Raw genomic sequence first — 26,776 nt, forward strand, 5'->3', positions numbered from 1 at the left:
CACACAACCCCTCCCTACCAAAATCAGTCTCTCTGTTTAAAAAAAAAGGTCCATGTAGATTACATATACAAAAGCAGAGATTCAGATTTGTAAACCAAAACCACAAATGTCCATTATACCATGTAATCGGTTTGTGATAAAGCTATTGTATCTCTCTAAAGCAGGGATGAGGAACCTTTTTTCTGCCAAGGGCCATTTGGATATTTATAACATCATTTGCAGGCCATACAAAATTATCAACTTAAAAATTAGCTATGAAAAAAGCTCCTAGATTTATTGAATTTCGAGTCGCTCCTGCAGTTGCCTTGTTAGGGCCAGACCAAATGATTTCACGGGCCGTGTATGGTCCACGGGCCAGACTTCCCCACCCTGCTAAAGAAATACTTAAAGCTGGGAGCAAACCCCCTGATAACTGGGTAAAGACACAGGGAAACTTAATCAAATATGCATTTATTGAGGGTATTGTAGGTTTCAGGCAGTACTTGGGTTCCAAGACCGACAAAATGACGTATTATTTAGACTGATGCTGTCCAATACTATAACTATTAGCCACATGTGAACTGTGACCAGTGCAAACTGACAAGTACTATAAGTAGAAAATACACAGTGATTTCAAAGAAATGTAAAAAGAAAGTCAACTACACCACTAATAAGTTTTATATTGACTACGTGTTAATATTTTCAATCTACTAGGTAAAATAAAATATATCATTACAATGAATTTCATTTGTTTCTCTTTTTTAACATTCACTTACTATCAATCATAAAACCATAAAACCCAGATCTAGTTTAAGATCTGGGTTAACTGCAAGTTAATGATAATGAAAGTTGTAGTTTAAAAGGTTTACTCTGCCACATGCAGAAGAAGGAATGATTAACCAGCAATGTTATTTCACTCAAAACACAAACTTCTAGGCAAACTCAACTACTACTCTATTACATACAGTTCAGAAAACATGTGTATATTTTTGTCTGTCAACAAACAGACACTTTTCCAAAGGATTCAGTAGGAAATTTAACTTTCCTCTCACTCATTCTAAGTACCATCATCTTCATTTTAACAGTGATTTTACTGCTCTGTACCTAGATTATGATGGAAACAAGTTGCCTGGTGAAACTGAGGAACTTGTCAATGCAGTTTCGAGTAAGACTGGCCACTACTAAAGGAAATATGTCTTTACATTGTCCACATTACCTAATGGTATGACAATGGGAGGACTGAATGGAGGAATCACAGTACAGGGAAAATAGTTGTGAACTATGCAGATGTGCTGCAATGACTTGTGGGGCAACCCCTCTTTATTGCTATAAATTATAATGGCAGGTAAAGTCAGACTGGCCAATACATCAGCAGTTCTTTCAAGGTAGGTAAAGACTATGGTAACAAGCAATATAACAACAGTCACCATAGCAATAATTTACTTAAATTTTATCTTATTTTGCAAACTTTTGTTCTTTTCTACTATTTTATTATAAATGAGTATCATATCATTTAATGAATATCATATCACTTAGGAATTAGATGCTACCGTTATTATTCCCAGTGTCCAGATTGGAAAATTGCAGCCTAGGGAGTTCATTTGGCCCAAGTGGTGCAGTTCATAAATGGAGAAGGCTGGGTTTAAACTCTGGTTCCTGAGCCCAAAACACAACCCTGGGCTGCACAGTAGACAACATTAATAATAATTTTTAAGTCTGGCCAACAGACCAACATTTTTACTACTTAAAAAAAAAAGCCCGGCCAGCATGGCCCAGTGGTCGAGCATCCACCCATGAACCAGGTGGTCATGGTTCAAGTCCCAGTCAGGACACATGCCGGGGTTGTGGGCTCGGTTCCCAGTAGGGGGCGTGCAGGAGGCAGCCGATCCATGACTCTCTCATCACTGATGTTTCTATCTCTCTCTCCCTCTCCCTTCCTCTCTCTGAAATCAATAAAAACATGTATATATTTTTTAAAAAGTTAAGTTGCCTTTAATGATGGAACAGCTGCTGGCACCCACTGAGCTCCCTCTAGGAAGTCTGAATGGAGCAATTTGAAAAAGGGATCCCTTCTGGCGGGGTGCCCTCACTCACAGACCCCTGCCCATTCCAGGCGAGGGTCATGTTTCTATTTCTTTGTCCTTTCATATGAGCAGCATATGCTTAATGAATAGTCACTGAACTCATACAGCAAAAACTCCTTTTCCGTAGTGCTTTGCTAGATACCTTAACAGAAAATGTAAAGATAATTACAGACAAGTGAGGTGGCTATTTTACACTCAGCTGAGCCGGCTGCAGATTGGTGTGGAGGTTTCCATGTTTTGGCAAGGATTTGGAAAAGCAGAACTTCTAGACACTCAGATGCCTCCCTCTCATTAGGATGTCTCTTCTAATACCCTGTATAACAACTCTCTCCGAGCTATAAAAAATGAAACACATGTATCACAAGTCTTCAGGACAATGAAAAGCACTGATATTATAAGGAAAGTGGCATCCTAAGACACAGCACCCAGCAAGGCAGGAACGGGCAGGGAGGGCTGGGGACCTTACTGTGGGCGCCACACACAGGAGCAGCCGGGCAGCAGGCTGCCACCCACACCCGAAGCAGATATCCCCCGGATAGGGTGCGCTGCTCCTTCTGTTTCCTTTGCCACCGTGGATATAAACACCCACTTGCAATGTAATGAGAATCAAATGCGCTTTGTTCCAAGGGGAATGCACTTCAAATAATCAGGGGTTGTTTCAACAAAGAGGAAGAAAGCAAGCTTGTTGTCAAACAAGGCACAAATAGTAACACAGCCGTCCGTCCGCAGATTGGCCAAGAGACAGGCTGGGACGGGAGGCATTTTCAGGAAATCTCTGGCTGGCTTTTAGAGACTCCAGAAGAAAAGCAATAGCAAAAATAAGCAAAGAGCACACCCAACATGGTGTAAAGTTGAAGGGCATAGGAAGAATCTAATGAGGAGCTGATCAAGATTGCTGATGGGACATACACATACTGTTAGCAGAAATGAGTGTTTCCTAACACACACACACATACACACACACTCATACACACACTCATACACACACTCATACACACACACTCATACACACACTCATACACACTCATACATACACACACTCATACACACACTCATACACACACACACTCATACACACATACACACACTCATACACACACACAACTCCTAGGAAACCCTGGATGACTTACAGATATTGGGTTACAGTTTCTATGCCTATATTTTGAATAGTTTTTTCCAATTAAAAAATATATATATAGGAAAGAAATGTGAAACATTTTTTCTCAAAATAGAACAATGATTTAACACCGCTGACCCCCCCCCCCCCAAAAAAAACTAAAAAATAATTTTTTTTTAACAAAGATCCAAGATATGGGCTGGGTCTGAAATAAGATTCACTCAGAGAGAGAACAGGGCAGGCTCCTCACCACCACCCAGCCGGGTGTGAGGACCCCCCGACATGGCTCAGTGCAGGCCTTGGGGCACCGGCATACTTTGTGGCTGGACCCTAGCTTGTCTTTTCCTCTGCCTTCCATAATGAAGAAAAATAAAGCCTTGGCTGTCAAACTGCCTTGGCTGATGCGGCTCAGCTGGCGGAGCATCCTCCAGGGCATGAAAGGTCACCGGTTTGATTCCCAGTCAGGGCACATGCCTGGTCGCGTGTGTGACACAACCAATCAATGTTTCTCTCTCACATCAATGTTTCCTCTCTCTCTCTCCCCCTCTCATTTCCTCTCTCTCTAAAAATCAATAAAAATACATTTAAAAAAAGAAAAAGCGACCCACTGTCCAGGAGCCTATTGGCTCACAAGTTCCCACATCTTTGGGGTGGCTGAGAAGAGGCCACTGTGCCTGGCCAGCTCCTCCTGGCCGCGGTATGACTGGGTGGGTCATCATCGTCCACCGCAAGTCAGGGCTCCCTTTCATCTTTGAAAAATGGCCAATCACTAGTATGCCACCTTTCTTAGGAGATGTCCCAATTCCATGAGCCTTCTTGTTAAACTAAGAGTCTTGGCCCATAATTTGTTAGCTCAGACAAAACTTGACAAATAAATTTGTTTGTGTGGTTCTCACTCAGCAGATGCCTAGGGCCTGAGTTCCAGATCCTTCTCTCACCTTCATGTCGCTGCTCAGTGCCATCTGCCTCACCTGGGACTCCCCATTAGACTCCTTTCCCCTATCACCCATTTAAAATACACTCAAGAGCCCAGCCAGGCGTGGCTCAGCAGCTGAGCATCGACCTAGGATCCAGGAGATCGCAATTGGATTCCTGGTCAGGGCACATAACCGGGATTGCGGGCTCCATCCCTCCATCCCCAGTCAGGAGGCAGCCGATCAAAGATCCTCTCTTTATTGATGATTCTCTCTCTCTCTTCCTTCCTCTCTCTGAAATCAATAAAGATAATATTTTTTAAAAAAAAACACTCAAGTGGCCATCGATATATTTAGCTTTGTTTTATCAACTCCTATAATCATCACGCAAGTAGAGAAAATGCAGTTGGCTTCTAGCGGAACAGCGCACCACACGGCACCAGTGAACGTTTTCAGTACCATGAGTTAAAGGTTTTATGATGTGACCATTCTTAGAGTATTTCTAAGCTCCCTACTACATATTGGTTGCTTCTGGATCTTTAGAATAAGGTCATTGTTTCCACCCCCATCCTTTTAAAAAAAAAACCCTCATGGATGAATGCACAAAGCCAGGGCAACTATGAGTATTCCCCCTGCAGCAATTCTGAGAAATCCACTTTCTAGTCCTAGAAATCCCAGTGATATCTGCTTCGGAAGTGGGTGTCAGCCTACTGGCTCTGCTTGAGACTGTTGCTGGCCTGTCTGTAGAGATGCTGTGTGAACAGGATAATCAGGATCCCTTTCTGAACCTTACACGTTTGAAATGTTGGAAAGCTAACTTATCAAGAACAGAAAAGGTAGATGCACTTTTGAGTATCCTGTTACTTAAGTTTTCCTCTGAATTCAGGTTTGGGAAAATGTTGGCAGAAAAAATCTGAAGACAAGTGTTTTGAAGGATAAATCCCATGAATTTAAGTAGAGTGCTTTCTTTAGAAGGTGCTGTTTTTTATCCAGATGGAACCTGTAAATATGACACTTGGGGCACTCAATTACAGCCATTTAGGATATCCGATATGTGCTAAAAGAGAAATTCTAAGTAGAAAACCGCAACAAAAAGCATTACGTTCATTCCACAAACATTCAAATGCCTACTATAAGTCAACACTTCTAGACACTAGGGATATAGCAGTGAACAGAAGAGACAAAACTCCTGTTTTCATGGAGTTCTTAATCTAGTATGAAAAGACAGCCTGCTAATATAAATTAAATTACACGGCAAGTTGGAAGGTAATAAGTGCCATGGACAAAAATAAAGCAGAAAAGAGGAGCAAGGTGTGCTGGAAGGGGCTGGCCGGGGAAGGTCTGCTGAGAAGGCAATGTCTGAGCAAAGATCTGAGGGGTCAAAGGGCACAGATATCTAGATATCTAGGGGAGGAGCCTTCCAGACAGTGGGAACAGCAAAAGCAATGGCTCTGAGGCAGGAACTGCCTGGCAATCTGAAGGAATAATGAGGAAGCCAATGTATTTAAATGCCTTAAACTGCTTCCAGATTAAGGGATTACAATTAGGGGCAAAATGTCATGAACACAGCCACATTTCCATAAACCCTCGGAGCAGGAATGTGCCTCTGCAAATGCTTCCTCTAACCCCTTAATCTCACCAAGAAATGAGAGAAGGTTTGAGTGAGTCATCCAAGGTGACCCACCAGTGACTGGCTGGCTGCGAAAGGCTTCGGCATGAGTATCCCAACGTCAGCACCACAGTTCTGTCTCTTGCTCCAAATTTATAATTAAGAGGTCCTTTTCTTATTAAAAAAATTATTTTAAACAAAATGACAAAAGAATCCAGTCAACGAACATAATTCTTAGCGCTAAAAATTGATCAATTTTACTTCTTCATTCAACAAATAACCAAGAGAGCCCTATATATACACCCTAAATATTGGTTAAGAAGTGAAAGAAATAAAAAATGTGGCATTACCTAGACCCCATTACCCAGCTATTAATTGTGCCTAGGGAACTATGTCTCAGATGTTGACTGTAGCACTATTTATTATAGTAAAAAAGTAGAAACATAGGAGCTATCCTCAGAAGAAAAGGTGTTAAGAGTGAAAAGCTGGAAACACTCTAATTTTCTCTTGGCGAGTGGATGAATACACTCTTAACTTATTCATACACTGGAATTCTCCATAGCAGCTAAAGTAAGATCTACATGTACCTCAAAAACAAATGAAAAACAAATGAAAAAATGCAAGTTGTATGTATAGAGAGTTATGCCATTTATATAAAATGTTAAGTACACAATCTCACAGAAAGTTTGTGAATAGGTAATATCCAGGAATACCAAAACATGTCTGGAAACTTTATCTATGAACTTCACATTAGTAGGTACCTGGGGATGAAGGCAGAGGAAGAATGAATAAAATATTTCAGTTGCAGTTCATTTTCTATGAGGGGATATAAAGCAAATATGGAAAATCAGCAACTCTAAACATGGGTAGTGGGGGGAAATGGAAGCTTTACGATATTTTCTTTTGGTGAATATTGGAAATATTTCATACTATGAAAGGAAGAGAAAGAGACAAAACTCCTTCATCACATTCCATTAATTCCAAGGCCATTACTTTAACATCCAAACTTCAATTTATTCACCTTTAAAACCTGAGTGATACTAAGTGTGCCTGCCTCAAAGGTGCTTTGAGAAGTGGCAGTGGGAGACAGAACTTCACTGCCAGGCACGCTACTAGTGAGCAGGGACACTGTCATGCCCCACTGGATCTCCAGGGCCTGGCATCCATTCTTCTTATTCAGTTTCACAGACAATAGTAATATGACTTTTCAAAGGGTTGTAATCACCACCATCACCCCCAAAAAGCTTTAAGACAAATCCAAGGTGTGTAGATGATACACGAAGTTCACTGATGAAGCATCTCAATGACTGGAAATGAAAAACCCCCAACAGCCCAGCACGGGGCGGCTTCTCCCAGTCCCTGTTATGCAAGCACTGGTTAAAATGATGAGAACTGGGTAAGTTTCCTCGCATGAAATCTAGCTTACAAGCCCAAAGGAAAAATATGACGCTGGTTAGGCATCATTAAGAAAAGATGATCATATTACAAACCCATCGGTAATAAAACTCCCAGCCACACCTGTAAACAGGGCCTGCAGACTGGGGACAGGGTAATAAAAACCCAGCCTCCCAGCGATGCCCCATGTCTTCTCCAACTTGGTCCAAACCTCAAACGGGTGGGCCTCTCCTTGCTAAGAGGAGCTTCTGCTGAGTCCTGATCCTCAGAAACAGATCCTCCCTCTGCCATACCCTTATAGTGTGGAGATCCCATTCTCCAGGGAACTGGTCATTGTCCCCCATCCCAGGCGGCTTGGGAGTCTCTCCCAGAAGGAAAACGCACATGCATCCAAATCACCTGTGAGCCTGACGCCAAGGAAAGTCGCTGGTCCAGGGGACCGGCGTGCAGTCCGCAGGTGGGCCCCAGTCGCCACGGGAAGTAAAGTTGTGCGGCGCTGGGCGCCCCGGAGCGCACAGCCCCGCCCGCGGGGGCCGCTCGGGCTCCTCCGCCGCGCGCGGGGTCCGTCGGCGCCGTCGGCCGCCTCTCCGCTCCTGAGCCCCCCCACCCCCACCCCGCCAGTCCACAAAAGGCGGGTGCGCGGCGCAAACGCAGAGGAGAGCGTGAGCCAGGGGTGGGCCGGTGAACCCCGCGAAGTGCAGAAACCAAACCGCGGGCACCAACCTGCGCGAGCCGGCGCGGGAGGGAAGGTGGGTGAGGGAGAGTGCCCACCCTCTCGGACGCGGGCTGGGGTACCTGGCGACCTGCGCCCCTCTCGCGGCTCCACATCCTCCCTCCTCCCTTAGTCCCAGCTGCCCCGAGTCTCCCCAACTCCAGCATCCCTCCTGCTCGGCCGTCCTCGGAGCTGCGGCGGGAAAAGGACCAGGAGGACCGGGAGCGGGCAGCGGGAGGCATCCGCGGGCCCGGGGAGGGGGGGGAGGTCCCCGCCTGCACCCCGGGGCCAGCCGAAGGGCTCAGAAATGGAACAATAGCGGACCCTCGCCGGCCGGAGCCCTCGCCTCCCGCTCCCGCCTTCCTCCTCCGCTGCTCCAAGTTCAGCGCCGAGGCGGGTCCAGCTCCGGGGCGGAGACCCCGGGGGAGCCGGGCGCCCGGAGGGCCCGGCCGGCGGGGCAGGGCGCATCCTCGGGGGCGCACCCAGCGCGCCCCGCCGGGGCCGGCCATTCATTGCCAGCGCGCTCCTTTCTCAGCAGCCCCGCGCCGGCCCCGCCGGCCTGCGAGTCGCGGGTTCGGCGGGAGAAAGCCCCTCTCCTAACTTGGCTCTGTCCTCCCTCTCTACCCCGACATCCCCACGACCCTCCGCTTCCCCGGTCCCCAAGTCTGCCCGCTGTCGCCGGCCGGTGAGACACAAGGGAGTGGTGGCGGGACCCGCGCGCTACACCCCCGAAGCCGCTCCGCCCGGCGCGCCGTCCCCGGCTCCCCAGACACAAAGGCGGGGGCGGGAGCCGGGACCCCGCTCGGGGGCGCCTCCCAACTCTCGGCGCTGCGCACTCACCCCATCCAGGCGGCGGCGCGGCTCCCGGGCCCGCAGGCTGCTCCACCCCGCCCGCCGCCTCCCCAGGAAAGCGCGGCCGCCGGGCTCGCTTCCTGCGCGGCTTCCTGCGCCTCCGTCCCTCCTCCTCCGCCGCCGCCGGGGGTCAGTGGGCGCCGCGCTCCCGGGCTGGGCTGGCGGGGCGGGGGCGGCGGCAGCACCACCACGTGGCTGCCCGGCGCCGGCCCCGCCGGCCCGGATCCCGCGGGAGCGGGAAGGGAGGTGCTAACCATTCCCCTCCCCTTCCACCCCGCGCGGCCCTAAATTCCGCGAGTCAGGTGACCCGGCCCCGCTCGCCGTCCCGGGCCGGGACCGCGGGGGGTGCGGCGGACCAGCGGTCCCGCTTCCCCTGGGCCCGCGCGCCCCGGGCGCCGGGGCAGGCTCTTAGTTTTGCGTGGATCGTGGGACTCTCCCCCGCGGATGTTTCATCATCGTCCCCTAAAGTTAGTGGAAAGGAGGGGTACTCTGACCCCCAGGCTTAGGACGGGCGAGATCCCGAAGAGTATTCATTTCGGGTCAACTTCCAAAGTGGTCCGGGGGAGGGGGGGGGAAGGCACCGATCCGAGCGCCTTCTAACCACAGTCAAATCGGTTTATTTTCCAAAGCGGTTGAACAGAAAGTAAAGTAGAATATGCGCATGGTGTCTGGACTGAGCGAATTGGTTGCATTGCCTGCTTCCTGCACCCATCAGGTGACAGCAGAAAACTGGCCGGGCGCAGGGCTGCTCTGCTCCCGAGCTGGGAGAAACCTGCAGCCCCAGCTGAGAGGCGCGAGTGGGAGCCGCTCAAAGCCGTGCCCGGGAAGCCGGGGGGGCCTCCTCCCCAGGACCCCCACCGCGCCCTCCCGTCCCCGGCAGATGAGGTGTGATGGACTCCTGCAAGCCCAAGGATTTCAAAGCTCGCCACCGTCTTTAATGTGGGAGGGCCTTTCCATTCATTCTAGTGAGGCTAACCAGCTATGGCTTAGAAAGTCTTGACTCACCAGAGCCCCTCCTTCCTCCAGGTTGGCTCTGCATCCTTTGCCTAGGGCAGGAAGCTTTCTGGAATAAATAAGTGGCATGAGACCTCTTTGGTGGGAGCCAGTCCAACTCAGCTGAACCTAAAAAAATAAATTAAAAAATCAAAAGTGAAATTGGCCTTAACAGAGTTCAGTTTATAACCTCTTGGCCAGATCTTGACAGCTACAGGTCAGACTTTACCGGTACCCCATTACCCAGCCCCTACCAGCCAAGGAAACAGCCTTTCTCAGCTTTAACAAGTGACGTAGGGAACAGAGAGCGAAGCTGTGTAACCAGCAGCATGGTCTTCACTGCCTAAGTCCTACATCAGAGATTCCTTAGAGAAGCGACCGCTAGACAGTTTAAAACAAGATGTAGACTCCTCCTCTTGTCCTTTACCCCTTTCAAATAAAATCCCCCTCTAAAGGAAACGTGAACTGGCAAACATTTTTTTGGTATAATGCTGGCAATTTCTACAGTATGGTTTTCCGTTGTGGTTCGTAGTAATAGTGTACTGTAGGGTATTTGGGGGGAACGACATTGCCACTTTAGAGTTTTCTGGTCTACTTTTAGCAGGTCCATCTCTTCATTCAAAGGGGCAGCTGGGAAGGTGGGATTTGGAGTGTGGTAGAGGGTATAGGCCATGCTGCCTTGGAAGATTAACATGTGCATATTCTGTAGTTGAAGGAGTTAAAACATCAAACATGAACAATCATTGTCACCAGCCTTTTATTCATAGGTGGCCTGTCTCCTTTTTTTCCCTCTTTCACTGTGAGGGCCTGTCCCAGCCACCTGCCTATGAGCCTGCCCACCTATGTCAATCCCTAGGCAGCTTGTGTGTTTGTTATCCTTAGTTTATAATCCCACCCTCTAACATCAGCAAGTCCAACTCTGGGTGAGGGATGTTGAAGAGGAAAGGACTCTTCTAGTTAGTCTGATGTGCCAAGACCCTTTTCCAGATCCCCCCTCTCCTGAAACTTAGAAATGCTAGTTGGATTCAGAATACATTGAACACCGCCCTTTGGTGGAGACCAGGCCCAGGTAAAAGTGTTTGAGAGAAAGAAACAAAAATAAAATAACCATCCAGCCTGTTTAAAGTCGGTAAAAACTTTTTGTCAATAGAGGGATTACCCTTAAACCAAGGTAACTGTGGTGTGATATGTAGTACTAGGAGTAATAAAAGCAAGGGGACCAGGTTTCCGGACCCCTCTTTTACTAACTTGCCATTCGAACTTTACCAAATGTTTAAACCTTTCCTGGTCCCACTTTCTTAATCAGGAAAAGAGAACATTGAATTATATGGCCTCTGAGAATTTTTCCAGCTCTAACATCCTAAGCCCGTTCTGTTAGCGTAAAGAGCCTTCACAAGCAATGTTGTCCTTACATTTTATAGAAAAGTATTGTTCTTCAGTTTTCTAGCAGGTCAGTCTTGCCATGCTAATAACATTACACATCCTAAGGGTATTGCCATTCAGGACTTAGCAGGATCTATAGATGAAATTCATTGATTGGTAGGGTTAAGTTTTCATTTTTGAAATTAAGTAATATTACATCCCTTCTTTCTCCATCTCTCATCAGTCACCCAGATTATGAACTTCTTATGTCTGGGGTCATAAGAAACTGTCCCTAAAGGAGGAAATAGAAATAGCTATCCCACAAAAGCCAAAAAGTAACCCTCCACTTTATTTGGTGTTTGGTCAGGTTCTGACTGCACTTCTGGTCTACTTAGAGGCAACGTGATTGAGAAGAACGTGGCAATATCAGACCTAGTCCAGAGAATGGAACAAAAACGCAATCAGAAAGTTGGAAGGAGATAATCTACAGAAAAAGCCCAAATATTTATAGAAAACTACTTTTTTGTATTTTGGGGGGAAGCCAGCAGGGATTTTTTTAAAGGGCAGGTTACTACACTTTCCTTCTCAGTGACCTTGGACATCTACTCAGGAGGTGAGTCTAATGTGCTTGGCAACAAATACACTTCAAAGCTCTGCACCAGAGCTCTGCTTGGAGGAGTGTGGCAGAGAAGCTACGCATCTCACCCTTCACCTTACAGACATGAGAAGTTCTTAAGACTGACCCATCCTCTCACAGGGGGAATGTGAAGTCTGCAGAACTGTGCTGTCCAGTACGGTAGCCACTAGCCACATGTCAGCACCTGAAACGTCACTAGGCCACTAGGCTACTGAGCACTTAAATATTACTGGTCCAAATTGAGATGTGCGATAAATGCAAAATACACACCAGATTTCAAAGACTTAGGAGGGGGAAAAAAGAAAAATGTCTCACTAATTTTTATACTGATTACATGTTAATATTTTGAATATATGAGGTTAAATATATTATTGACACTGATTTCAGTTATTTCTTTTTACTTTTTAAAATGGAGTTAACTAGAAAATTAAAAATTGGTGTCTGGCTTGCATTATATTTTTATTGCATAGCACTGCTCTAGGGGCCAATATTAGCATCTAACACACATTTAGCATCTACTCCATACCAGGCACTTTTCTAAGTGATACATACATAAACTACAGTGGCCGTATATTTAATTACCCAATCTGAGACACTTGACACTTTTGAGAGTGAAATGAGGCAAGCAAATTCTAAACCAGCCAAGATTCTAGGACAAAAGGCACAAACTAGACCAGTCCTGAGAAACCTGAGATGTCAGGCCATCCTAATTTAGGTCATTTAATCCTGATATAAACCCTGTATTATTATCCCCTGAGGGAACTGGGCACAGAGAGATTAAGTAACTGTCCCAAAGTCACACAGCTAAGGAAGTTTTGGGATTCGAACTAGGGCAGTCTGGCTCTAGCTCCTTCACTCTTAACTGTAATCCTGTTACATGGATTATATGAGCTAATATGGATTGAGGATTTAGTAAATGTAGTTTGTCTTTTCCTTATAGCCACTTAGAAAGAGTATTATCCTGTTTTTACAAATGCAGAGACTGAGTTTCAAATAGATCCAGAGACTGCCTAAATCATAGAACCAAAAAGAGTGGGGCCCGGCGGCATGGCTCAGAGGTTGAGCATCGACCTAGGATACAGGCGATCGGGGTTCGATTCCTGGTCAGGGCACATGCTCGAGTTGCAGGCTGCAGCTGATCGATGACTCTCTCATCATTGATGTTTCTATCTCTCCCTCTCCTTTCCTCTCTCTGAAGTCAATAAAGATATATTAAAAAAAAAAAAAAAGAGTGGGGCCAAGAATCAAAGCTTGGGATGCCATCTTCTTACCCACCACCCTGTACTGCCTTCAGGCCTCCTCTGTTTATAAATGACTCTCATATTGATCTCATTACTTCTCCCTCCTCTGACAGGGGACTAGATAAGAGAGGAGTAGAACCCAGGTTGCATCACCATGGGACAGGCAACCAACACCGAAAGCTCCATATCGGTGGCCTCTCCTTTTGCAAAAGGAACATTTAAGATAATCCAGATGGCCATTGTGCTGCCAGGTTGGTTGTTCTGGTACTCATGTCCGAAATTCCAGAAAATATTCTCCCCTTGACGTTGGAGGAGGGTGCCAGGAGGACCACATAACCATCCAGAAGGCTGAGAGAGGGGCTTTCACAAAGCTCCACAGTCAGAGCAGCCGCTTAGCATATAAAGCCACGAGTGCCGGGCACAGCTTTCCCTTATCCTCTGCAGTGGGTCATGACCTCTGCCACCCATTAAAGTCACCTGCCTTTAAAAATCACCAACTGCCTTGGCCACATGCCCTGGAATAGTGATTAAAGTGGTCCTGCGTGGGGCCCAGGCATCGGCATTGTATACTTTCTCCCTAGATGATGGTGACGTGGGGCCACGCTTTATTGTCTGTCCCTGCCATGTCAGGAGCATCTGGTTCTTGACTTAACAAAATGAGGTTAGGTGACAAGGGTGGGGTGCTTCTTGCAAAAGGCATTGCTTCAGAATGATTTATTGCTAGAGTGACTCCAAACCAAGCCACTGTTTTGGTTGGCCTGGTACACTTGTTTTCTCTTATGGCGTTAAACCTGAGCCCCGAGTTTTTTGTCTTCTTGACTGAGATCAACGTCTGCCTATGAGATATTTTAATCCGTGTTTTTCCCCTACCCAAACAGTGCATCCATCATAAACCTGTGTGCTGCCTCCGCTGATGAGCTATTTAACATCTGTAAGTGGCTTCTTGTTTAGGTTTTTCAAAGGTTTTGTAGCCATTTAGCTTCTGTCACTCATTTTCACTTTTCCATTTTTGTTGCTCTCTTTAAAGTCATTAAAAGGCAACGTGAAGTAGACAGCTTGTTGTTTTCAAAATCGGCCTCTCGACTATGCGCGTGAAGACATTTTTAAGAGACATTTTCCACGGCAGACTGTTAGTGCTTAAGATATATGACTGCACCGTGAAGATATTTCACAAAATTCCACAAGTCCTCTGTTTGTTTTGCCTTAATACAAATTCCTCAACTATCCAAGTATGTGCCTCAAGCAGGTTTCTCACATTCAGGAGGGAAGTTCCTCTGAGGTGAAGTTATGATCCTTCCATTGCCTTTTCTTTCTAAGACAGTCCTGTAATTTATTGTTCTCGGCTTCCTGTTTGAGTTTCAGAACAAGAAGATGAAGGCCGTGATCACGTTTCTGACTGTCATGTGACAAACCAGAAGAGAGGACAGGATGGGGGGAACCAGAAAGATCACTGTGGAAAAAGTCCTTCAGCAGAGCTGAAGTGGCACAGAGGCCCCAGGAGCCAGCAGAAGCAAGAAAAGAGGCCGCGGTGACTTCCTCTCATGGATTCCTAGAACCCGTAGGGCACACATGCCAAGAAGACAAATTGGCTTCACAGTAATAGGTGGATAAAAGGGAGGGGCAGGGTTCTGGTGTTAAGTATTTCGAGGTCACTCTTGGCCAACCAGAGGGGTGCTTGTCCTGTCAAATTATGTGACAGGGAAGGGAATTTTGGAGGCCCTTTGAGGGAACCAGAAGACTAAGTTGGCACTGAGTTGGTCTGGGAAACTTGCCACCGAAAGACCCAGGGGCCAGGGACAAAGGGAGGGAGGTGGAGGTCTGAGTGGGTCTCATATTTGCTTTGTGAAGCTCTGGGAAGTATTTGAAAACATTTTAATTTAAACTGTGTGCCTTAAGAGGGCTCTCCATTCATATCCAACATAACACGCTCATATTAAGAACTATACATTATGAGAACATTCAGTGTGTTCTTTCCCATGCTGGTCCTCGATCCCTGACCACACCGCCTTCTGCTCCAAGTCTGGGCATTTTTACTTGCGTGCTGCACGCAGAGAGATGGAAGGTGGTTCGAGGTTAATGGGCACTTTGGAGAGAGCTTAGAACAGCGTGTGTGGGGCCAGTTCCGCCGGGGATCAGCAAACAGAGACGTTGTTATCTGGGCGGGAGTCCTCCCAGCATGGCCGAAGGAGTGAGCTGCTCCAGCCTGCAGCTCTCAGCTACCGGGCAGCAATCGTGATTAACTCTCTTTTATTTTCTTTTTGTTTTTGAACATGGGGTAAGGATGAGAAATGAAAGAATTAAAAAAAAGAAGAAGAAGAGGAAAGAAAGAAATACTCTGCCTGACTTCTTCACTCACTAGTTGTGCAATTTCAGGCAGGCCATTTAATCACTCTTGGCCTATTTCTCCATCCCCAAAATGGGACTAATATTAGTACCTGCCTCTTGGGTTATTTTGGAGATTAAATAATTAATACATATGAAGCATGTACAATAATAGGGCCTGGCACAGAGTAAGAGGTAAATAAGTAATATTGATAATTATTACTAATATGGAAAAGCATAAGAGATTCATAGAATCTGGGGGGAAATAAAATAGTAGTATAAGCAAAATCAATTCTTCTGTTATTAAAAATGTCAGAGTGATAGCTTAAACATTTCTAAGGTACTATTTGCTAAGTCTTATATGGAAACTTTATCAACTATAAGGTACGACACTGAACACATCAGAAGTAAGAAATATGAGATGTCCTTGACCTTCAAGGGGCTTCCACACTATTTGGAGAGGCGGCCTATAGACATACCTGAACAAAGAGTCACCAAAAGGAGATAGCATATGACAGCTTGTTGCTTTCTAGTTCTTTAGCACTACTCTGCGGATTTGCAAAGCCATACTGCCTGGTGTGCTTTGCTCTTGAAAATGTGACGTATACTATTCTATTGAAATCTGATGAAACAGTGTACTATGGAACCCAAAATATAAGTAAACTCATCCCCACCCCTAGAGATTCCTAGTCTAATGTGCATCCTGGATTAAGAAGGAGGACACTGCAGCTTCCTTTCCAGTAAATAATGTTGCAATTGAAATATTCTGGGTATTGGGATCAGCTGCCTGTTACAGTGATAACAATGCCTGTTAATAATGGCTTTTTTAAAAGAGGCTTGTTTTCTTCATATTTTGAAAAGTTGCTTGCTTTGGATCAGTGACTTAAGGATGTCAGGTCTGAGATTTTTGTGATTCTTTAGAATTTTCCCTCATTGTTTGAAGACAGCTTACCCACCTACAGCATCATATCTGTGGTCCAGGCAGGAAGAAGGGAACAGTGGATAGATCAGTGCAATTCCTCTTAGGGAGATTTTCTGAAAGCCCCACCTAATATCTTAATTTTATTGGCCCAAACTATGTCACATGGTCACTCACTTCTGAAAGGAAGGGAAGGAAGTATAGATTTTTAGTTGGATACATTGCACACCAAATAAAACTGGGGTTCTGCTAATGGGAAAAAGGAGAGAATAGATATTGGGTTTATCTGTTGCTGTAGAACAGTCTCAAAACTTAATGGCTTAAAACAACAACAGTGTAATATAATTTATTATTTCTCATGATTCTGTGGGTTGACCAGATGACTCTGCTTCATGCGGCGTATGCTCAGGTACTGAAATGGCCAAATGATCTGAAATGATCACTCCTAGAGCCAGTAGAAGTGGTATTGGCCCCTGTCTGGGCCTCGGCTAGAGATGATTGTCTGGGATCTCAGTTCTCCTTCACGTGGCTTCTTGGGCTTCCTTGTAGAATGGTGGCTGGGTTCCAAGAAGAATTCCAAGAGAATGAGTCCCAGTGTTCATGTGTTTATCAAGCCTCCCCTTGCATCATGTATGGCATGGTCCCCACGGGTCAAAGCTAATCACGTGGCCAAGTCCAGAGTGAAAGTGGGAAGGGATTGCACAAAGGCATGAGTGCAGCAAAGCACAGTTCATGTGGGGGACCACCAGTCCTGTGCTGGGGTGCACCGTAGGTATCTAGCTATCTCTGCCAAAGCAGTTTTTGATAATATGTTAAAATTATCAGTGCTTATTTTTCAGCTGAATACTTTTCCAACATTAACTCTGAATATACAACAACATTATGGGGTAGATATTGTAGGGGAGGAAAAATAAATTTTCTTCCTACTTTTCCAAGTTCTTCTGGCTGGAGTAATATTCTAATTAATCATGAGACAGATTAACAGGAGAAAATTACCAAATTTATTATATATGTACATATAGGGGTTCTGTAATACTGTGAGACCCCAGCACAGATCAGGCACTTGAAACTTATATGCCATCTTGAGCTAAAAAGAAGGGGGTGGGAGTGAAGGTGGGTTTGTGGTTTGGGACTTCAAAGAGCAAAAAGGCAATTCACATGGAGAAGGAATGACAAATGTTTGGTAAATAAAAGTTTGCTGAACCATCTTTAACAATGGGGCTTAGAGAGGACTTTGATCAAACCTGTCAATCACACACTAGTTTATGTTACACTATAGTTATCTATGATGATATTTCTCTTCCTGGAGCAGGAAGTTCTATGTAAATTCATATAGACCTTTAGGCCGAAGGTCAAAGGTTTTTCCTGAGTCTTTTGTTTCTTGAAAATAACCAGCTTAAAATATTCATATTTTAAGTCATATTTTGGGGTGGCAAACCCTGCTTCTCCTCAATACGCTTATGATTTCCATTTAGAGGTGAAGAAATAGATTAGGAAAGATTGAGAAACTTGCCCAAGGTCACATAGTAAGAAAACACCAGAACTAGAACTTGAACCCAAACTGAATACTCAGCTTGGATAGGAGTTTGTGAGCACATTCTGATAGCAGGGTGGTGGGAGATAATTAAGTGACAGGGATCTAATAAAATAGATAATAACTTCCCAAACTTTCCTGGGCTTGCATTGGGGTCCACCCCCTAGCCAATTACCTTTTTCCCAGGTTAGACTGACAGGCCTCTAGGGTCAAACACCTCCCCGTGCCATTGTGACTTTATTGCACATATGTTTACCTCCCCCTTGGTTCTATCCCTTCCCCCAGTAATCTGTGGAGGAATGGACTGGTGGTTCCCTGGAGGGAGTGTGAAGGAGTAGCTTCCTGGTGAAGTAAACAGGCCTTTCCTTTCAGCTGACCATGCTCAACAATGTCTCCCCTTTGTTTCCTTTTCCATCAATAATTATCTAACTACGGTAACACTTAAAAATGTTCAGAGTGGGCTCCCCTGGTTAAGGTGAGATAGAGGGGCAGGTGCAACAGGGAACAGTTATGACGGTGTTTTTCTAATGCATCCAGCCTCAGAAGTTCAGATGATACTGTTAAACAGAAAATGACAGGCCCAAAATGGCATCACTTATGCTAAAAACCTATGATCCCAAACCTAGATTTAATACCTGATCTAATCTCAGTTTCAGCTTCTCCCAGAAACAACTGGCCTGGAATTTTCTGGTCAAGCACCAGTAAAGTAACCTCTCACTTGGGCTCCCTTCATCATTCACCTCCCACCACCCCACACTCCCCACTAGCCCCCCAATACACACACACCCTAAAAAGAAGAGGCAATCTGCACAATAAAAACCCTTCCTATTCTCTTCCCCCAAAGAAAAGATGTCCAGGCCCTAGATAATCCTTTCTTTTCTTTTGTTAACAGCTCCCTTGCCCCAGCTTTCTCCCTATAAAAACCTTCCATTTTGTACAACCCCTCAGAGAGCCCTTCTAGTTGATGGATGGGATGCTGCTTGATTCATGAATTGTTTAATAAAGCCAATTACATCTTCAAATTTACTCAGTTGAATTTTGTTTTTTAACAATGTGAAAGAACTCCAAATGTCAGAGGGATGGAGGAGGGCGGGTGGGTGGAGGGGGAGAGAGTAACCAAAGAATTTATATGCATAAATGCACAACCCAAGGACATGGACAATGGTGGGGAGAGGGACTGGGGAAGGGGGTGGGACGGGGTGGAATGGGTCATTGGGGAGAAAAAGGGACATCTGTAATATTTTAAACAAAAATAAAAATTTTAAATTAAACAAACAAACAAAAACAATGTGAAAGAACTCAAAAGAGTGAGACAGAACAAAATAAATGGAACTGAATGAACACAAATATTTAGATAGGCTGAATTCCCAAGGTGCAAGAATATACAACTTTTATTTAAGAGGTAGGGTTTTTTTGTTTTTTTTGCAACCGTTGCTTTTTCCTGTGGTATTGTGTTGTTTATAAGTGGAAGGAAGATACTAGTAGTATATACCATGTGCTAGTTCACTAAAAGCTTACTTTTAATCCTCACAAATGAATCTGGATACCCTAATTAGGCAAATGCCACCCCAGGAGCAGGTTCATCAGAGCGTAACGGAGCCTCCTTCAGAAAGCGAGACTGTCATTCAGTTACAGAGCGGCTTAGCGTTAACAAAGGACTTTTACACTCACTGGTCACATTTTAACTCTCCCAACTATAAAAAAATAAGTAAGGCAATAATTACTATCCTATTTCACAGATTAAAAAACTAAGTTACAGAAAGTTTTAAAGATTTGTCAAAGAGGCAGAGTCAAAACTAGAACCCCAGTTTTCTGGGTCCCAGGCCCAGGATCTGTTGGCTACTATAGCATATTCCCAGGGTTAATGGAACCTCCCACACAGACGCACAAAGGCAAGGAGGCACTCTGCGCCCTGAAACTGAGGCAAGAGCTTGGTTGTTCCAGACATGACTGAAGAAGGACCAGGGGGTCCCAGAAGCCCCAGGCTGCAGAGCCTGGAATGGACTTTGCCTCTAGCAGCATAGCTGACTGGAAATGCTGAAAAAATTTCCATTACAAACACAAAGACACTGGATAATACACACCAAACATTTGGTTTAAAGCACAGCTAAGCTTATAAGAAACTGAGATTCACAGAGGGCAAAACAAACACACAAATAAATAAATAAAAGAGAAAGCTGAAACCAGAGTGGTCAGCAAACTCTTGTCAACATAAGAAACATTTAAATCTGTAGAGGATTTTTGGGAGTGTATTTGAGCCAAACTGAGGACAATTGCTGGGAAGCAAAAATCTGAATGGATTGGAGAAAATGCTCCAGAGAATGACAGTCTTGTACCTTATTTTATACAACACAATCAAAGGAGGAGTCTTAAGGGGTTACATGAAATCCATTGGTGATAGATTAGGCAGGTGGGAGGGGAAAATCTCTGGGATTGGATAAAAAGTAAAAATATTTATGAAGAAACAGAGAATTGCAAATGTAAGAAATGAACAAAAGACCATCAAGAATAAATAGGGAATTTCAAAAAGAACAAAACAGAATTTCTAAAAATATAAAACATAATAATTGAGATTTAAAATGGCAGATAAATTGGAGTTAAAAAGAGAATTAGTAAAGTGGAAGAAAAGGCCTAAGAATCACCTTACAGTGTTGTACAGGGAGGTAAAGATGTGGAAGCCATAAAATTGAGGCTAAGTGACATGGAGAAATAAATAGTTGTTCGAAATGTATCTAATTGGAGTCCCAGGAGATTTTGTGAAGGGCAGGCTGTTCAGGGCAGTCACGCTTGATAGCCTTTGTTGATTCAGGCAGGGTGAGGAGTCTCAGGTGTTTTTAACATGTGCTGAAAGTCCATGCTGTGGGCTGAATTGTGTCTCCCCTGAATTCATATGTGGAAACCCTACCCCCCAGTACCTCAAATGACTGTGTTTGAAGATGGAGTCCTTAATAAGGTAATTAAGTTAAAATGAGATCATTAGGGTGATCCCTAATCCAATCTGACTGGTGTCCTTATAGGAAGAAGAGATTAGGACACAGAGAGACACCAGGAGTGAACATATATAAAGGGACAACCGTAGGAAGGGGCAGGAAAATGGTGACTGCATGCTAAGGAGAGAGCTTCAGGAAAGCAATACCGCCAACACCTTGATCTTGGCCTTCCAGCCCCCAGAACTACAAGATGAATTTCTGTTTTTAAGCCACTCCGTCTCTGGTATTTTGTTGTGACAGCCCTCCTAGACTAAGGCAGCTAATATTCCTGCTTTCAAGGCTCACACCCCTTCCACTGGCAATACTCATCCAACGGCTCTGCTTTTTGTCAGTGGGTATGAAACTTTCATTCTTCCAGATCAAAACTCATCCTCTGGATAACTGGATAAAATGGTCTAAATATAGATGACTATATTACAGACTTCTATAGATGACCATGTAGTGTTTTGCTCCAGCAACTGGCCAGTTGCTTTGGCTGGCTGACCGTATCCAAGTTCAGTTCTGGGCCTGAGTGAGATGATTAAAGATCTCCCCTGTCTCTTTCCACAGAATTCCTCCTTGGGGCCCATTTCTCACCCAGGACTCCCTAAGAGCAGACTGAGTTTCGCCAGCTGTGCCATGACCTCTGCTCCCTGCAGCCTACGTACCCCTGATGCTCACGTTTCTTGGCTCTAAAGCTTGCATCGATTCCTAGGAGTGAGATGAGTAAGACACTGAGAGCCCAGGCCAGCCAGTTCCCCGCTCCAGATATGGAGACTTTAGAAGGCAAACATTTCTCAGGCTGTGCACCAGAGGCACGCTGTACTGTGTGAAGGAATGCAGAGGACTCCCGCTGCAGCCAGACCTGGGAGAGCTTTTCTAGCCTTGTAGAGCAACCCAAAAAGTTCTAAATTTCTGAGTACTGTTTTCATATTACTTGCTAGATTATTTTGGTCTCAATAGGGTTTTAAATGTTCAAGTTAATAACATATCTACTGGTATATTGCAGCCGATCTCTAATTCCAGTGTTTGGGGGTGTGTGTGTGTGTGTGTGTGTGTGTGTGTGTGTGTGTGTGTGTGTGTGTGTGTAAACAGTGGTACTTGGAGCCTGTGGTTTCTCAAGGTACTTCAAGGGGTGGGGCCCAGGAAAAGGACCCTCATTTTTGCTTTAATTCCCATAGATCCAATTCTACCTGGGTCCTGGTCCTAATCTACTACTTTTCCTCCTAACTCAAGTACTCAGAGGCCATTACAGATAATTATAAAGCTCCCACAAATATTCAGTGCCCACTCCTGCAAGAGGATTATACGCCCTCACCCTGATGAACGGAGATGTGGCCACAAATCTTGCTTTACACAATAAAATGTGAATGGAAATGGCATGTGTCATTTCAGGTAGGAGCTTTAAAATCCTGTATGTGATTCACTATGGTCTTCTCCCCACTGCCCTCACCTCTATTTTTGGAAATTGTGTAAGTAGAGTGAAGATGGGCCTCCATCAGCCTTGGGCTCCTGAGTGACTACAGTGTGAAGAGCCCTTGCCAATCCACATGGGAAATGTAATATGAGAAAGAACAACTTGACTGTTTCAAACTGTTGAGATTTCCAGGTTGTTTATTAACTGCAGCTCAACCTAGCCTATCTTGACTAATACAATAAACAGATTGTCTCCAGGTCATTAAACTTTTAAAAAATTTAAGTAAAAATGGTTTTTGATTTAAACTTGTATTCTGAAAGATAGCACATATTAACGAAGGAGGTCAGACATTTATCAACGAGGAAGAGGCACTAGCTCCTTCATCCCCAACAGCTCACAAAGTGGGCATCTAACAGTTTCAGTTCATCTCCCCTGGGGCAAGTCTAGATGGTGGTCAGCAAACTTCTTCTAAAAGAGCCAGATTGTAAATATTTTTAGATTGCAGATCCTATGGTCTCTGTTGCAACTACTCAACTCTGCCACTAGAGCTCAAGTGTGGCCATAGACAATGAAGGAAGTAATGGGCGTGGCTGTGTTTCAGTAAAACTTTATTCTACCCTGGTCTAGGGTGTAGAGACCAATATGTGGGCCTTCAAATCCCCAAACCCCTACCAACCACTCTTTCCCACCCCACCCTACCCCAGCTTTGGTGAGATATAACTGACTTAAAACACTGTGTAAGTTTAAGGTGTACAACATGTTGATTCGATACACTTACGTATTGCAAAAATGATTACAATCATAGCACTAGCTAACACCTCCATCACATCACGTAATTACCATTTCTTTTTTGTGGTGAAAATATTTAAGATCTACTCATAGCAATTTTCAAGTATATAATACAGTGTTATTAACTATAATCACCAGGTTGTACATTAGACCCCAGAATTTATTTATCTAATAACGTATATCTTTTCACCAACATCATCTCATTCCCTCCATCCTTCAGCCTGTGGTAACCACCACTCTGCTCTCTGGTTCTGGTTTGGCTTTTTCAGGTTCCACAAGTAAGTGATAATCGTATTTTGTCTTTGTCTGACTCATTTCACTTAGCACAGTGCCCTCTAGGTTCAGCCACGTTGTCACAAATGGTAGGATTTCCTTCTTTCTTATTCCAAATAATGTTCCATTGCATGTATAAAACACCACATTTTCTTTACCCATTTATCTCTTGGTGGACACTGAGGTTGTTTCCATGTCTTGGCTGTTGTGAATAGTACTGCAATGAACATGGGAGTGCAGATATCTTTTCAAGATTCTGTTTTCATTTCCTTTAGATATTTACCCAGAAGTGGAATTGCTGGATCATATGATAGTCCTATTTTTAATTTTTTGAGGATCCTCCATACTCTTCCATAGTGGCTGCACCAATTGACAGTACCACCAACAGTGCACAAGGGTTCTCTACTCTCCACATCTTTGCTAACACTAATTATCTCTTGTCTTTTTGATAAAGCCATTCTAACAGGTGTGAGGTGATATCTCAGTAGGTTTTGATTTGCACTTCCCTGGTAATTAGTGATGTTGAGTACCTTTTTACTGCTTTTTGTATGTCTTCTTTTCTTATTGTGGTATAATTGACACATAACATTATGTTAGTTTCAGGTGTACAACATAATAATTTGATGTTTGTATATTGTATGTCTTCTTTGGAAAATGTTAATTCAGTTCCTCTGTCCATTTTAAATCTGATTTTTTACTTTGCTATTGAATTATAAGTTCTTTACATGTTTTGGATAGTAACTCCTTATCAGATATGTGGTTTGTAAATATTTTCTCCCATCTAGTAGATTGTCTTTTAATTTTGTTGATTTTTTCTTCTGTTGTGCAGAAACTTTTTAGTTTGATGTAGTCTAACCTACTGGTTTTTGCTTTTGACTTTTGCTCATGGTTTTGGTGTCATATCTAAAAGATTGTTGCCAAGACCAATGTCAAGGAAAATTTCTCCTATGTTTTCTTCTAGTTGTTTTTCAGTTCTGGGCCTTACATTTTAAGTCTTTAATCTATTTTGAGTTATTTTTGTGAGTGGTATAATACAGGGGCCCAATTTAATTCTTCTGCCTGTGGTTTTCCAGTTTTCCCTGGATTTATTTAATCGAACAGACTATCCTTTCCCCATTGAATATTCTTGGCTCTCTTGTCAAATATTAACTAGTTGACTGTACGTGTCCTATCAAACACTCTTGAGGAACTAAGTCAGGTGGTCAAATATATTTATTCATTCACTCATTCATTCACTCACTCAGCAATGACACTCTGATAAGTCTTCTATGTTCTAGCCAGTGTGTTAGGCCCTGGACACAGAGTAGAAAACAAGTCTCACAAGATTCCTGCTCTCGCAGTGCTTAAAGAAAAATGCAGGAGAAAACACAATAAAGAAACAAACAAGATAATTTATGATAATAAGTGCTACGAATAGCATGAAACAGCATAATGTAATAGGAGGCCAACTTTAGATCCAGGGTCACAGAAGGATTCTCTGAGGAGGTGACATTTGAGCTGAGACTTTTAGGGCCAGCTGGACTCTAGGCTCCCCTTCTTCCACCTCAAACCTGCTTAGTGGTATCTGAAACTCCTCACTCACAATAGGAAGAAGCAGACTTAAAATGCAAAAGTAGGTGGAGGTCCTGTTTTAGTGTAAATAAGCGTTGTTTGAACTGTAACTGACCAATCCATCCATCAGCGGGAATGACTAGTTATCACACTCTGTTGTTACTGGAGAGGTGGGAAGAGGAGAGTGGAGTCATAGCCATTAGGGGATCTCTTTTCCTCTCAGCATTCCCTGCTCCTAGCCAAAGACGCAGGAGCCGCCTGTCTGCTGAGTGAGAGAGGGAGTGAAGAAAATTTGAGAGAGGCTATTTCTCCCCTGGGGAGAAAAGGACCCCCCAAAACTTGGCAAGAGAGGAACCATGACTTCCCAGTTCTCCATCCCTTTAATGTTGTTTCCCACCCTTAGGCGGATTTGCTAACACAGTTTATATAGAATTTTTGTTTGCTTCTTTGTTTTTGCAAAGTTTAGTTCCCAGGGATCTGTTAATTAAGATCTTACTGCCCTTATTTTCTATCCTACACAGCTAGGCACTTAGTAAATGCTCAATAAATGCATGCCCCTGGTCCCTCTCCTTGCTAATCATGTTCCAGAAATAGAAGTATATTACTGAGCTGCATTATTATTTTCCTCCCACCACAGGCCTTTGTGCCTCACAAACAATTATGGTTAACCAAAGAAAAAGAGAATCTAATGTAATTTTTTGTTTTTCTCTAAATGTAATTTTAAAGTCTGTTTAAATGCATGTGAAAAAGATATTTGATGGAAGGGTTTTGCTTGGAAAATGGGGAGAGAATCTTTTCCACAGGGTCTCACTCACTTTCCACAAGGTTTACCACTCTGCACTATAGCAAGAAAGAGCTGTAATTCATGCTTTGGTCAACCACTAAGGAAAGACCAGGTTTGGGGTGGAATTCCTGTCTTCTCTCCAAATCCTTGCTGGCTGGAATAAGGCGGCCTACCATTTATTTGTGGGACAAAGGGCATTTTGAAAATCTGAGCCTTTCCTAAGACATTATGCCTCCGATGTTTTAAGCTAGCCATTCTGGAAAACACAGATGGTTTGTGTCTGCTGAGAACATTGAACATGCTAGTCGTTCTTCACTGTTGTGAGTGGAGCATCACAGGGCCCCCACTTCTCATGCAATCCTTTCCCAACCACCCCGCCATACATGTCATGAGGTTATCTTTTGTTTTGGAAGAGCTGTTTTTAGGAAATTGTGGTAAGTAGTCAGAGGCAAGCTAGCACAGGTGATAACAAGGATGGAGGGTGGGGCCAAACTCTGCGGCCTTGAATCCCAGCACCACCACTTGCTGGCTATGGGACCCTAAGCAAGTCAACTAGCCTCCCTGGGCCTCAGTTTCTCATCTATATAATGGGATCAATGAGCATGCCTGCTTCATTAGGGATTTTGTGAGGATTAAATGAGAAGAGTAAATGAGTGCAAGTAAAGCACTCAGCCCAGCGCCTGACACAGAGGAAGGCCCTCGTGAGTGTCAGCAGGGGTTTTAATCTGTTACTGGTCATCGCACAACTTTTGATAAATCTGTTTGTAGGAAGATGATTATGTTTCCTCTTCCCTCTCTAAAGCACACTAAACACTGTGGCTGAAGGGCAATTCGGGAATGGAACAAATCTCTGGGCCTCATCATTCTAAACCTCTAACTTTTAGCCACAGTTTTCTAAAACCGCTTTTAAATCACTTGGCATTTCAGTTGTAGCATAATATGTAATATTTTAAAAAGCAGAGAGGTTACCGAATGTGGGACTCAGTTACATATCTACATGAAATGCACAGAAAGAAACTCTACTCTTCTCTTAGGGGTTTGGTTCTATTCCTGGTTTTTAAATCAGTTTCCTCTTCCTGTGCAAACAGTTCACATTCCTGCATAACTTCAGGGTTATTGGTGTTTCTGTGGAAACAGCCACCTAGGAAGTGGTATTTCCCAGGCTAAGGGCTTCACATTACGTTTTCTTGGCAAACTGAGAGGAGGGAGTTTCAGGCCTATAAAACCCCTAATTTTAGCCTGATCATCAGATAATAAGGATAATAGTAGAGTCAGACCTTTAGAACAAGAACATGAGATCCCATCTTGGCCAACCCTCTCATT

General features: G+C 44.2%; 1 protein-coding gene across 4 annotated transcripts in view; it reads right to left on the reverse strand.

Annotated features, from left to right (window-relative positions):
• Window positions 1-8,726, reverse strand: part of RAI14 (retinoic acid induced 14) — a 124,938-nt gene extending 116,212 nt beyond the window's left edge. For 2 of the 4 annotated variants that reach the window (XM_087815312.1, XM_087815310.1), the window contains exon 1: window positions 8,651-8,726. The gene's annotated coding sequence lies outside the window, so the exon portion shown is untranslated. Of the gene's footprint in view, window positions 1-7,482; window positions 7,601-8,650 lie in introns of those variants that run through there. The other 2 variants (XM_016224431.2, XM_016224440.2) reach the window with 2 other exon arrangements.
• Window positions 8,727-26,776: the final 18,050 nt, after the last annotated feature.

This window comes from Miniopterus natalensis, chromosome 3 (assembly GCF_054644295.1).
Source record: "Miniopterus natalensis isolate mMinNat1 chromosome 3, mMinNat1.hap1, whole genome shotgun sequence".
In the NCBI taxonomy this organism is placed as follows: Eukaryota; Metazoa; Chordata; class Mammalia; order Chiroptera; family Miniopteridae; genus Miniopterus; species Miniopterus natalensis.